Source organism: Lycorma delicatula, chromosome 1 (assembly GCF_047948215.1).
Source record: "Lycorma delicatula isolate Av1 chromosome 1, ASM4794821v1, whole genome shotgun sequence".
Lineage (NCBI taxonomy): Eukaryota > Metazoa > Arthropoda > Insecta > Hemiptera > Fulgoridae > Lycorma > Lycorma delicatula.
Window position 1 is genome coordinate 62,357,689 of NC_134455.1, and position 14,035 is coordinate 62,371,723.

The 14,035-nt window shown below is 33.8% G+C and overlaps 1 long non-coding RNA gene across 2 annotated transcripts in view; it reads right to left on the reverse strand.

Moving 5' to 3' along the window:
• LOC142318943 (uncharacterized) overlaps positions 1-14,035 on the reverse strand; it is a 71,485-nt gene that overhangs the window by 25,429 nt on the left and 32,021 nt on the right. For both annotated transcript variants that reach the window (XR_012755081.1, XR_012755080.1), the window contains exons 5-6: positions 13,429-13,606; positions 6,408-6,585 (exon numbers count right to left, since the gene is read on the reverse strand). This is a non-coding gene — a long non-coding RNA (uncharacterized LOC142318943). The remainder of the gene's footprint in view (positions 1-6,407; positions 6,586-13,428; positions 13,607-14,035) is intronic.

Here is a 14,035-nt window from a genome sequence, read left to right on the forward strand (position 1 = left end):
AAATGTAGTCACACTATTCCATTGTAGTCAGTTCAAGGTAATGAATGCTCAGGATGCCAAAAAGCTGATCTGATCAACAACATCATCAAAAAATCCACAATTCTATATTAAATAATCACAGACTGAAGGTACACGAGTTATTGACATTGCAAACATCTTGATAGACTATCAACGTAAAACCAAAATGTAGTAGACCATGTCTACTACATTTTACAGATTTTGAGAATGAAAAACTTTCTGTTACATGCCCAAGAACAAACAGTAGGTGAGAGAGCAGATGAAAGTGTGACAAGAAAACAAAAATGATGTGTGTGTGTACCTATACACACATCTCAGGTTGCTGCTTCAAAACTCCTTGAACTGTACTTCAAAGTGCTTCCACATGTGCCAGAATTGGTTCTTTGCAATTACTTCCTCTTCCAAACCTGAAGAAATGGCTCGATGGAGATTCACTTTAACTCAAGAATGAGGTTATTAAAAAGTTGAAAAGTCATTATCTAATGCATAGAATTGCAAGGCGACTACATTGAAAAATAAAAAAATTCTTTGTCAGACTGAAAAATTTTCAAGTTGCCATCGTATCTAGCTTTGTGTAATATTGCTCACTTTAATTAGATTGAATCGCATTTATCTGTCATCTATAACATCAGTTATCAAATCTAAAACTGCTTTCTTACATGATCCTGGTTATAGATTTGAAGTTTCTTATCTTGATCTAAAAATTCTCTTTAAACAACCACAAACATGTTTAAAATTATCAAAATACAATTTTTTTGATTTCAAAGTAATTTCTTGTGCATGAATCAAGACAAAGTAAATTACCAGCAAGTAGATTTATCATGTATATTTATGATAACAGATGAAATATGTAAAGCGATTAGGAAAGCATGCCTAGTTGCTGGTGATATTGTGATATAGAATGAAAGTGAAAATAAAGTTTGTAGATTCTTAATATTTGAAATTAAAGGATACAGCATGATATGGTATGAAAGTAAAGGAAAGAACAGTGTACATATAACCAAATAAAGGAAAGATAAAATCAAAATATATAAGTTCTTAAAGTGACAAAAAGCTTTAAATATTTGGGTAGTGAACCAACAGATTAGAGGAAGAAAGATGAGTGTAATAAATTCTTACAAAATTGTAAAAGGATTATTATCAGATAAGGAAGTATAAAGAAGTTTTTCAGAATTATTTTATGCTAATTCTGGGCTGAAGGCTTGGATTGTAAAATTATTTTTTGGCACATTTCGGTTTATTTTGTTTAAAATAAAAGTTCAATTTTTTAAAAATTGTATTTGTTTTCAGTTAACTTTCATTATTTTTTTAAAAAATATGTTCTCTATAAGTTTTATCTCTTTACTGGAATCGTAATAAAAAATAATACACCAGATCTAAGAAAGGGTTTTTTAATTATCATATTTTGGGTTTACAAAAACTTTCTTGAAAACTTTTAGATACAGCTTTGGTATACAATTAAACAAATTTTTCAGAAAAATATATTTATACCATAAATTTTTCCCTAAGAATTTCAGAAAACATATTACCAATAAGAGAAAAGTCACTACTTCTTTAGCACTAGTGACTAGTTTAGAAATGGAATACATAACCATAATCAATGCACCATATAACATCTTTCTAATAAAAGATTTGATACATCATTTGTATTTTGATACATTAACCTTTAAGTTGCTAATAAAGCCAATACATGTTAACTTTCTGGTGAATCGTTAAAAACTAAAAAAAAAAGAACTACATGATCATTAATAATGTGTTAAAAGAATAACAAGAAGAGTTTATAGAGTCCGCATCCCCAGGTGGCAAATAGGGAATGCTCGATAGATATGCCAGGTAGAAGGGAAATAAAATACCTACCGCGAACCAAACGGATAGAACAGCAGCTGTAACTGAATGCCTGCTGGAATATGCCAGCCAACAGCTTCAGGTGGAGGAGCTGGCAACAGTCAGGGCACCTTCTTGTCCTATGGTCGAGAAATCATTCATAAAGGCGGATGAATCTATAAATCAATGGCATGAAGATGCAGAAACCACTGCATTAAAGATTCCAATGCATATCCCTAGTATAAATCATCATTATGGTTGGTTTCAATATTAAATTTTCCGGAGTTAGTAGTTCTCTGGTAGGATCTCCGTGGGGGGACAATGTTGAACAAAATCATGAGAATTGGTACCTGGAATGTAAGAAGTCTTGTTTCAGGCAAAATGAACAGTGTAGCAGCAGAGATGCTGCTACACTGTTAAACATCCTAGGCATAAGTGGCTTAAGATGGCCAAGAACTGGAATGCAGCAAAGGGATGAATGCACTATGTATTATTCCGGAAGCACTGATAAAACGAATAAATATGGAGTTGATATTATGGTTGATCCTCCTCTATGAATCATGAGACCTTGCCGTTGGTGAGGGGGCTTGAGTGCTCAGGGATACAGAGTAGCTGGACCGAAGGTGCAACCATATCGGAGAGGTATCTGTTGAGAGCCAGACTAAGGAATGATTCCTGAAAGAGGGCAGCAGCTCTTTCAGTAGTTGTTAGGGGCGTGAGTCAGGACGACTTAAACGGCCGTATCAACATCACTCAGTCCTCTGAGTACTGCGCAGCTGAAAGCAATGGAAAACTACAGCTGCTTTTTTTCCAAGAAAATGTGGCTCTCTGCATTTTCACATAGCAATAATGGAGGCGCCTTCCTTGGTAAAATATTCCGGAGGTAAAATAGTCCCCCGTTCGGATCTCCGGGTGGGGACTACTAAGGAAGGGGTCACCAGAAAATTAAAAAATAACATTCTACGAGTCGGAGCGTGGAATGTTAGAAGCTTGAAAAAGGTTGGTAGGCTAGAAAATTTAAAAAGGGAAATGGGTAGGACAAATGTGGATATAGTAGGAATTAGTGAGGTTCGGTGGGAAGAAGAAGGCGACTTTTGGTCAGGTGATTTTAGAGTAATTAACTCAACGTCAAATAATGGGCAGGCAGGAGTAGGTTTCGTGATGAACAAGAAGATAGGGAGGAGAGTGGAGTATTTCAAAACGCATAGCGATAGAATCATTGTAATAAGGATAAAATCAAAACCTAAACCGACAACGATTGTTAACGTCTATATGCCTACAAGCACCCATGATGATGATGAGGTAGAGTGTGTATACGAAGAGATTGATGAAGCAATTAAACACGTAAAAGGAGATGAAAATTTAATAATAGTTGGAGATTGGAATGCAAGCATTGGAAAAGGCAAGGAAGGAAATATAGTGGGTGAATACGGGCTGGGCAAAAGGAATGAAAGAGGGGACCGACTTATAGAATTTTGCACGAAGTATAATTTAGTAATTGCCAACACCCAATTTAAAAATCATAATAGAAGAATATACACTTGGAAAAAGCCAGGCGATACTGGAAGGTATCAGATAGATTATATCATGGTTAAGCAAAGATTTAGAAATCAACTCGTTGACTGCAAAACTTACCCTGGAGCAGACATTGATAGCGACCATAATTTGGTGATAATGAAATGTAGATTGGGGTTTAAAAACCTGAAGAAAAGGTGTCAGATGAATCGGTGGAATTTAGAGAAGCTTGAGGAAGAGGAGGTAAAGAAGATTTTTGAGGAGGACATCGCAAGAGGTCTGAGTAAAAAAGATAAGGTAGAAAATGTAGAAGAAGAATGGGAAAATGTTAAAAAGGAAATTCTTAAATCAGCAGAAGCAAACTTAGGCGGAATAAAGAGAACCGGTAGAAAACCTTGGGTTTCAGACGATATATTGCAGCTGATGGATGAACGTAGAAAATATAAGAATGCTAGTGATGAAGAAAGTAAAAGGAACTATCGGAAATTAAGAAATGCTATAAACAGGAAGTGCAAACTGGTGAAAGAAGAGTGGATTAAAGAAAAGTGTTCAGAAGTGGAAAGAGAAATGAACATTGGTAAAATAGATGGAGCATACAGGAAAGTTAAGGAAAATTTTGGGGTACATAAATTAAAATCTAATAATGTGTTAAACAAAGATGGTACACCAATATATAATACGAAAGGTAAAGTCGATAGATGGGTGGAATATATTGAAGAGTTATATGGAGGAAATGAATTAGAAAATGGTGTTATAGAGGAAGAAGAGGAAGTTGAAGAGGATGAAATGGGAGAAGCAATACTGAGATCTGAATTTAAGAGAGCATTAAAAGATTTAAATGGCAGAAAGGCTCCTGGAATAGACGGAATACCTGTAGAATTACTGCGCAGTGCAGGTGAGGAAGCGATTGATAGATTATACAAACTGGTGTGTAATATTTATGAAAATGGGGAATTTCCATCAGACTTCAAAAAAAGTGTTATAGTTATGATACCAAAGAAAGCAGGGGCAGATAAATGTGAAGAATACAGAACAATTAGTTTAATTAGTCATGCATCAAAAATCTTAACTAGAATTTTATACAGAAGAATTGAGAGGAGAGTGGAAGAAGTGTTAGGAGAAGACCAATTTGGTTTCAGGAAAAGTATAGGGACAAGGGAAGCAATTTTAGGCCTCAGATTAATAGTAGAAGGAAGATTAAAGAAAAACAAACCAACATACTTGGCGTTTATAGACCTAGAAAAGGCTTTTGATAACGTAGACTGGAATAAAATGTTCAGTATTTTAAAAAAATTAGGGTTCAAATACAGAGATAGAAGAACAATTGCTAACATGTACAGGAACCAAACAGCAACAATAACAATTGAAGAACATAAGAAAGAAGCCCTAATAAGAAAGGGAGTCCGACAAGGATGTTCCCTATCTCCGTTACTTTTTAATCTTTACATGGAACTAGCAGTTAATGATGTTAAAGAACAATTTAGATTCGGAGTAACAGTACAAGGTGAAAAGATAAAGATGCTACGATTTGCTGATGATATAGTAATTCTAGCCGAGAGTAAAAAGGATTTAGAAGAAACAATGAACGGCATAGATGAAGTCCTACGCAAGAACTATCGCATGAAAATAAACAAGAACAAAACAAAAGTAATGAAATGTAGTAGAAATAACAAAGATGGACCGCTGAATGTGAAAATAGGAGGAGAAAAGATTATGGAGGTAGAAGAATTTTGTTATTTGGGAAGTAGAATTACTAAAGATGGACGAAGCAGGAGCGATATAAAATGCCGAATAGCACAAGCTAAACGAGCCTTCAGTAAGAAATATAATTTGTTTACATAAAAAATTAATTTAAATGTCAGGAAAAGATTTTTGAAAGTGTATGTTTGGAGTGTCGCTTAATATGGAAGTGAAACTTGGACAATCGGAGTATCTGAGAAGAAAAGGTTAGAAGCTTTTGAAATGTGGTGCTATAGGAGAATGTTAAAAATCAGATGGGTGGATAAAGTGACAAATGAAGAGGTATTGCGGCAAATAGATGAAGAAAGAAGCATTTGGAAAAATATAGTTAAAAGAAGAGACAGACTTATAGGCCACATACTAAGGCATCCTGGAATAGTCCCTTTAATATTGGAAGGACAGGTAGAAGGGAAAAATTGTGTAGGCAGGCCACGTTTGGAATATGTAAAACAAATTGTTAGGGATGTAGGATGTAGAGGGTATACTGAAATGAAACGACTAGCAGTAGATAGGGAATCTTGGAGAGCTGCATCAAGTCAGTCAAATGACTGAAGACAAAAATAAATATAATAATATACTAATCTTTAATGTCATTTTTTCATTGTTTTCAAAGTTAAATTACATTTTATATAAAAAGCTGTTTCCAACCTATGGACAAAATTAGTTGTCATCCTGTTAAATTCTTTTTTTCACAATTCAGTCTGTTTTAATTTTTAATAAAGTTAAATTTCAATATACTGTATTCAATTTTTTCTTAAGTAGTTTACATGAATTTTTTTCAAGTAAATTTTCTACATTTCTAATTGAAAGAAAGACAATTTAATTAACCATTTAATAAAATTTTGTTATAACCAAAATGTTATTTTTTACCCCCCCCCCCCCCTAAGTTTTTGTTTTACATCATATATGTTTAAATCTAATAGAGGTACAGCATTAGGACTCATTTTTAAAATATTTTCAGGTCAAATACCATAAGAAACAACTAAATTCGCCTCTTAATTTACCTTCCCAGAATTTCAGAAAGTCTTCATTTCTCTGGGGAACCAAAATCCATGCGAAATATTTTGCTTGCCATAACTCGCTAACAAAGCATTTTCATGCCTATTATATGACCTTTTTTCTTCCTATTTTTAGCTACAGAATCAACTCCTGTGAGATGCTCTACACTTTTGAATCACCTGCATAATAAAATAAAATTATTGATTGATTTTGAATAAGCAGATAACATATGTATACTTCCATTTTTATAAATTTAAAATATAAAAAATGGCTCTTATGTTTAATGGAAGAATACCTGTTATAACACTCACACATCTTAATAGTGGTTGACCTGAGTTTGTTCCAGACTACTTGTTTACTGGTACATTTACAATTACACTGCATCTTTATCAGGCTTGGCAAGCCAGAAGTGGTAATTGCATTTGCCTATACACATACACACACCCAGATCCGGCAGTTGCTGGAAAACTCATTGGAAAAAACAACAACCTGTAATAAGTCAAAAGATTATAATATTAAAAATTTTACAAGATAGAAAAATGGTAGTACATTACTAAAAATAATAAGTCACAACTTTTGACTTATATCAAAAGGTGATCTAACAAGGGTCACTCAAAAAGTTCTTGGCATGAGACAGAGATGGCAGAAGTATGAACAAATGACTATGATATTTGTCTAATGTGATCCTTTAAATGGCAGTGCTGAGAAATTTCAGAGGTGTCTGTTTAGTTATTTGTTTGTGGTTATTCAGTAAAGCAAACAAATTTTGGACATTTTCTGAAAAATGAATAAGATTGAAGTTCGAGCTGTAATAAAGTACTTTGTTTTGAAAGTTTTAACCCTAATGGTCATATAAAAAGAGTAGATTCCACTTTAAAGGATTTTTTCCATTTTTTTGGCAGTGAAAAAGTGGGCTGCTGAATTTAAAATGTAGTCACACTATTCCATTGTAGTCAGTTCAAGGTAATGAATGCTCAGGATGCCAAAAAGCTGATCTGATCAACAACATCATCAAAAAATCCACAATTCTATATTAAATAATCACAGACTGAAGGTACACGAGTTATTGACATTGCAAACATCTTGATAGACTATCAACGTAAAACCAAAATGTAGTAGACCATGTCTACTACATTTTACAGATTTTGAGAATGAAAAACTTTCTGTTACATGCCCAAGAACAAACAGTAGGTGAGAGAGCAGATGAAAGTGTGACAAGAAAACAAAAATGATGTGTGTGTGTACCTATACACACATCTCAGGTTGCTGCTTCAAAACTCCTTGAACTGTACTTCAAAGTGCTTCCACATGTGCCAGAATTGGTTCTTTGCAATTACTTCCTCTTCCAAACCTGAAGAAATGGCTCGATGGAGATTCACTTTAACTCAAGAATGAGGTTATTAAAAAGTTGAAAAGTCATTATCTAATGCATAGAATTGCAAGGCGACTACATTGAAAAATAAAAAAATTCTTTGTCAGACTGAAAAATTTTCAAGTTGCCATCGTATCTAGCTTTGTGTAATATTGCTCACTTTAATTAGATTGAATCGCATTTATCTGTCATCTATAACATCAGTTATCAAATCTAAAACTGCTTTCTTACATGATCCTGGTTATAGATTTGAAGTTTCTTATCTTGATCTAAAAATTCTCTTTAAACAACCACAAACATGTTTAAAATTATCAAAATACAATTTTTTTGATTTCAAAGTAATTTCTTGTGCATGAATCAAGACAAAGTAAATTACCAGCAAGTAGATTTATCATGTATATTTATGATAACAGATGAAATATGTAAAGCGATTAGGAAAGCATGCCTAGTTGCTGGTGATATTGTGATATAGAATGAAAGTGAAAATAAAGTTTGTAGATTCTTAATATTTGAAATTAAAGGATACAGCATGATATGGTATGAAAGTAAAGGAAAGAACAGTGTACATATAACCAAATAAAGGAAAGATAAAATCAAAATATATAAGTTCTTAAAGTGACAAAAAGCTTTAAATATTTGGGTAGTGAACCAACAGATTAGAGGAAGAAAGATGAGTGTAATAAATTCTTACAAAATTGTAAAAGGATTATTATCAGATAAGGAAGTATAAAGAAGTTTTTCAGAATTATTTTATGCTAATTCTGGGCTGAAGGCTTGGATTGTAAAATTATTTTTTGGCACATTTCGGTTTATTTTGTTTAAAATAAAAGTTCAATTTTTTAAAAATTGTATTTGTTTTCAGTTAACTTTCATTATTTTTTTAAAAAATATGTTCTCTATAAGTTTTATCTCTTTACTGGAATCGTAATAAAAAATAATACACCAGATCTAAGAAAGGGTTTTTTAATTATCATATTTTGGGTTTACAAAAACTTTCTTGAAAACTTTTAGATACAGCTTTGGTATACAATTAAACAAATTTTTCAGAAAAATATATTTATACCATAAATTTTTCCCTAAGAATTTCAGAAAACATATTACCAATAAGAGAAAAGTCACTACTTCTTTAGCACTAGTGACTAGTTTAGAAATGGAATACATAACCATAATCAATGCACCATATAACATCTTTCTAATAAAAGATTTGATACATCATTTGTATTTTGATACATTAACCTTTAAGTTGCTAATAAAGCCAATACATGTTAACTTTCTGGTGAATCGTTAAAAACTAAAAAAAAAAGAACTACATGATCATTAATAATGTGTTAAAAGAATAACAAGAAGAGTTTATAGAGTCCGCATCCCCAGGTGGCAAATAGGGAATGCTCGATAGATATGCCAGGTAGAAGGGAAATAAAATACCTACCGCGAACCAAACGGATAGAACAGCAGCTGTAACTGAATGCCTGCTGGAATATGCCAGCCAACAGCTTCAGGTGGAGGAGCTGGCAACAGTCAGGGCACCTTCTTGTCCTATGGTCGAGAAATCATTCATAAAGGCGGATGAATCTATAAATCAATGGCATGAAGATGCAGAAACCACTGCATTAAAGATTCCAATGCATATCCCTAGTATAAATCATCATTATGGTTGGTTTCAATATTAAATTTTCCGGAGTTAGTAGTTCTCTGGTAGGATCTCCGTGGGGGGACAATGTTGAACAAAATCATGAGAATTGGTACCTGGAATGTAAGAAGTCTTGTTTCAGGCAAAATGAACAGTGTAGCAGCAGAGATGCTGCTACACTGTTAAACATCCTAGGCATAAGTGGCTTAAGATGGCCAAGAACTGGAATGCAGCAAAGGGATGAATGCACTATGTATTATTCCGGAAGCACTGATAAAACGAATAAATATGGAGTTGATATTATGGTTGATCCTCCTCTATGAATCATGAGACCTTGCCGTTGGTGAGGGGGCTTGAGTGCTCAGGGATACAGAGTAGCTGGACCGAAGGTGCAACCATATCGGAGAGGTATCTGTTGAGAGCCAGACTAAGGAATGATTCCTGAAAGAGGGCAGCAGCTCTTTCAGTAGTTGTTAGGGGCGTGAGTCAGGACGACTTAAACGGCCGTATCAACATCACTCAGTCCTCTGAGTACTGCGCAGCTGAAAGCAATGGAAAACTACAGCTGCTTTTTTTCCAAGAAAATGTGGCTCTCTGCATTTTCACATAGCAATAATGGAGGCGCCTTCCTTGGTAAAATATTCCGGAGGTAAAATAGTCCCCCGTTCGGATCTCCGGGTGGGGACTACTAAGGAAGGGGTCACCAGAAAATTAAAAAATAACATTCTACGAGTCGGAGCGTGGAATGTTAGAAGCTTGAAAAAGGTTGGTAGGCTAGAAAATTTAAAAAGGGAAATGGGTAGGACAAATGTGGATATAGTAGGAATTAGTGAGGTTCGGTGGGAAGAAGAAGGCGACTTTTGGTCAGGTGATTTTAGAGTAATTAACTCAACGTCAAATAATGGGCAGGCAGGAGTAGGTTTCGTGATGAACAAGAAGATAGGGAGGAGAGTGGAGTATTTCAAAACGCATAGCGATAGAATCATTGTAATAAGGATAAAATCAAAACCTAAACCGACAACGATTGTTAACGTCTATATGCCTACAAGCACCCATGATGATGATGAGGTAGAGTGTGTATACGAAGAGATTGATGAAGCAATTAAACACATAAAAGGAGATGAAAATTTAATAATAGTTGGAGATTGGAATGCAAGCATTGGAAAAGGCAAGGAAGGAAATATAGTGGGTGAATACGGGCTGGGCAAAAGGAATGAAAGAGGGGACCGACTTATAGAATTTTGCACGAAGTATAATTTAGTAATTGCCAACACCCAATTTAAAAATCATAATAGAAGAATATACACTTGGAAAAAGCCAGGCGATACTGGAAGGTATCAGATAGATTATATCATGGTTAAGCAAAGATTTAGAAATCAACTCGTTGACTGCAAAACTTACCCTGGAGCAGACATTGATAGCGACCATAATTTGGTGATAATGAAATGTAGATTGGGGTTTAAAAACCTGAAGAAAAGGTGTCAGATGAATCGGTGGAATTTAGAGAAGCTTGAGGAAGAGGAGGTAAAGAAGATTTTTGAGGAGGACATCGCAAGAGGTCTGAGTAAAAAAGATAAGGTAGAAAATGTAGAAGAAGAATGGGAAAATGTTAAAAAGGAAATTCTTAAATCAGCAGAAGCAAACTTAGGCGGAATAAAGAGAACCGGTAGAAAACCTTGGGTTTCAGACGATATATTGCAGCTGATGGATGAACGTAGAAAATATAAGAATGCTAGTGATGAAGAAAGTAAAAGGAACTATCGGAAATTAAGAAATGCTATAAACAGGAAGTGCAAACTGGTGAAAGAAGAGTGGATTAAAGAAAAGTGTTCAGAAGTGGAAAGAGAAATGAACATTGGTAAAATAGATGGAGCATACAGGAAAGTTAAGGAAAATTTTGGGGTACATAAATTAAAATCTAATAATGTGTTAAACAAAGATGGTACACCAATATATAATACGAAAGGTAAAGTCGATAGATGGGTGGAATATATTGAAGAGTTATATGGAGGAAATGAATTAGAAAATGGTGTTATAGAGGAAGAAGAGGAAGTTGAAGAGGATGAAATGGGAGAAGCAATACTGAGATCTGAATTTAAGAGAGCATTAAAAGATTTAAATGGCAGAAAGGCTCCTGGAATAGACGGAATACCTGTAGAATTACTGCGCAGTGCAGGTGAGGAAGCGATTGATAGATTATACAAACTGGTGTGTAATATTTATGAAAATGGGGAATTTCCATCAGACTTCAAAAAAAGTGTTATAGTTATGATACCAAAGAAAGCAGGGGCAGATAAATGTGAAGAATACAGAACAATTAGTTTAATTAGTCATGCATCAAAAATCTTAACTAGAATTTTATACAGAAGAATTGAGAGGAGAGTGGAAGAAGTGTTAGGAGAAGACCAATTTGGTTTCAGGAAAAGTATAGGGACAAGGGAAGCAATTTTAGGCCTCAGATTAATAGTAGAAGGAAGATTAAAGAAAAACAAACCAACATACTTGGCGTTTATAGACCTAGAAAAGGCTTTTGATAACGTAGACTGGAATAAAATGTTCAGTATTTTAAAAAAATTAGGGTTCAAATACAGAGATAGAAGAACAATTGCTAACATGTACAGGAACCAAACAGCAACAATAACAATTGAAGAACATAAGAAAGAAGCCCTAATAAGAAAGGGAGTCCGACAAGGATGTTCCCTATCTCCGTTACTTTTTAATCTTTACATGGAACTAGCAGTTAATGATGTTAAAGAACAATTTAGATTCGGAGTAACAGTACAAGGTGAAAAGATAAAGATGCTACGATTTGCTGATGATATAGTAATTCTAGCCGAGAGTAAAAAGGATTTAGAAGAAACAATGAACGGCATAGATGAAGTCCTACGCAAGAACTATCGCATGAAAATAAACAAGAACAAAACAAAAGTAATGAAATGTAGTAGAAATAACAAAGATGGACCGCTGAATGTGAAAATAGGAGGAGAAAAGATTATGGAGGTAGAAGAATTTTGTTATTTGGGAAGTAGAATTACTAAAGATGGACGAAGCAGGAGCGATATAAAATGCCGAATAGCACAAGCTAAACGAGCCTTCAGTAAGAAATATAATTTGTTTACATAAAAAATTAATTTAAATGTCAGGAAAAGATTTTTGAAAGTGTATGTTTGGAGTGTCGCTTAATATGGAAGTGAAACTTGGACAATCGGAGTATCTGAGAAGAAAAGGTTAGAAGCTTTTGAAATGTGGTGCTATAGGAGAATGTTAAAAATCAGATGGGTGGATAAAGTGACAAATGAAGAGGTATTGCGGCAAATAGATGAAGAAAGAAGCATTTGGAAAAATATAGTTAAAAGAAGAGACAGACTTATAGGCCACATACTAAGGCATCCTGGAATAGTCCCTTTAATATTGGAAGGACAGGTAGAAGGGAAAAATTGTGTAGGCAGGCCACGTTTGGAATATGTAAAACAAATTGTTAGGGATGTAGGATGTAGAGGGTATACTGAAATGAAACGACTAGCAGTAGATAGGGAATCTTGGAGAGCTGCATCAAGTCAGTCAAATGACTGAAGACAAAAATAAATATAATAATATACTAATCTTTAATGTCATTTTTTCATTGTTTTCAAAGTTAAATTACATTTTATATAAAAAGCTGTTTCCAACCTATGGACAAAATTAGTTGTCATCCTGTTAAATTCTTTTTTTCACAATTCAGTCTGTTTTAATTTTTAATAAAGTTAAATTTCAATATACTGTATTCAATTTTTTCTTAAGTAGTTTACATGAATTTTTTTCAAGTAAATTTTCTACATTTCTAATTGAAAGAAAGACAATTTAATTAACCATTTAATAAAATTTTGTTATAACCAAAATGTTATTTTTTACCCCCCCCCCCCCTAAGTTTTTGTTTTACATCATATATGTTTAAATCTAATAGAGGTACAGCATTAGGACTCATTTTTAAAATATTTTCAGGTCAAATACCATAAGAAACAACTAAATTCGCCTCTTAATTTACCTTCCCAGAATTTCAGAAAGTCTTCATTTCTCTGGGGAACCAAAATCCATGCGAAATATTTTGCTTGCCATAACTCGCTAACAAAGCATTTTCATGCCTATTATATGACCTTTTTTCTTCCTATTTTTAGCTACAGAATCAACTCCTGTGAGATGCTCTACACTTTTGAATCACCTGCATAATAAAATAAAATTATTGATTGATTTTGAATAAGCAGATAACATATGTATACTTCCATTTTTATAAATTTAAAATATAAAAAATGGCTCTTATGTTTAATGGAAGAATACCTGTTATAACACTCACACATCTTAATAGTGGTTGACCTGAGTTTGTTCCAGACTACTTGTTTACTGGTACATTTACAATTACACTGCATCTTTATCAGGCTTGGCAAGCCAGAAGTGGTAATTGCATTTGCCTATACACATACACACACCCAGATCCGGCAGTTGCTGGAAAACTCATTGGAAAAAACAACAACCTGTAATAAGTCAAAAGATTATAATATTAAAAATTTTACAAGATAGAAAAATGGTAGTACATTACTAAAAATAATAAGTCACAACTTTTGACTTATATCAAAAGGTGATCTAACAAGGGTCACTCAAAAAGTTCTTGGCATGAGACAGAGATGGCAGAAGTATGAACAAATGACTATGATATTTGTCTAATGTGATCCTTTAAATGGCAGTGCTGAGAAATTTCAGAGGTGTCTGTTTAGTTATTTGTTTGTGGTTATTCAGTAAAGCAAACAAATTTTGGACATTTTCTGAAAAATGAATAAGATTGAAGTTCGAGCTGTAATAAAGTACTTTGTTTTGAAAGTTTTAACCCTAATGGTCATATAAAAAGAGTAGATTCCACTTTAAAGGATTTTTTCCATTTTTTTGGCAGTGAAAAAGTGGGCTGC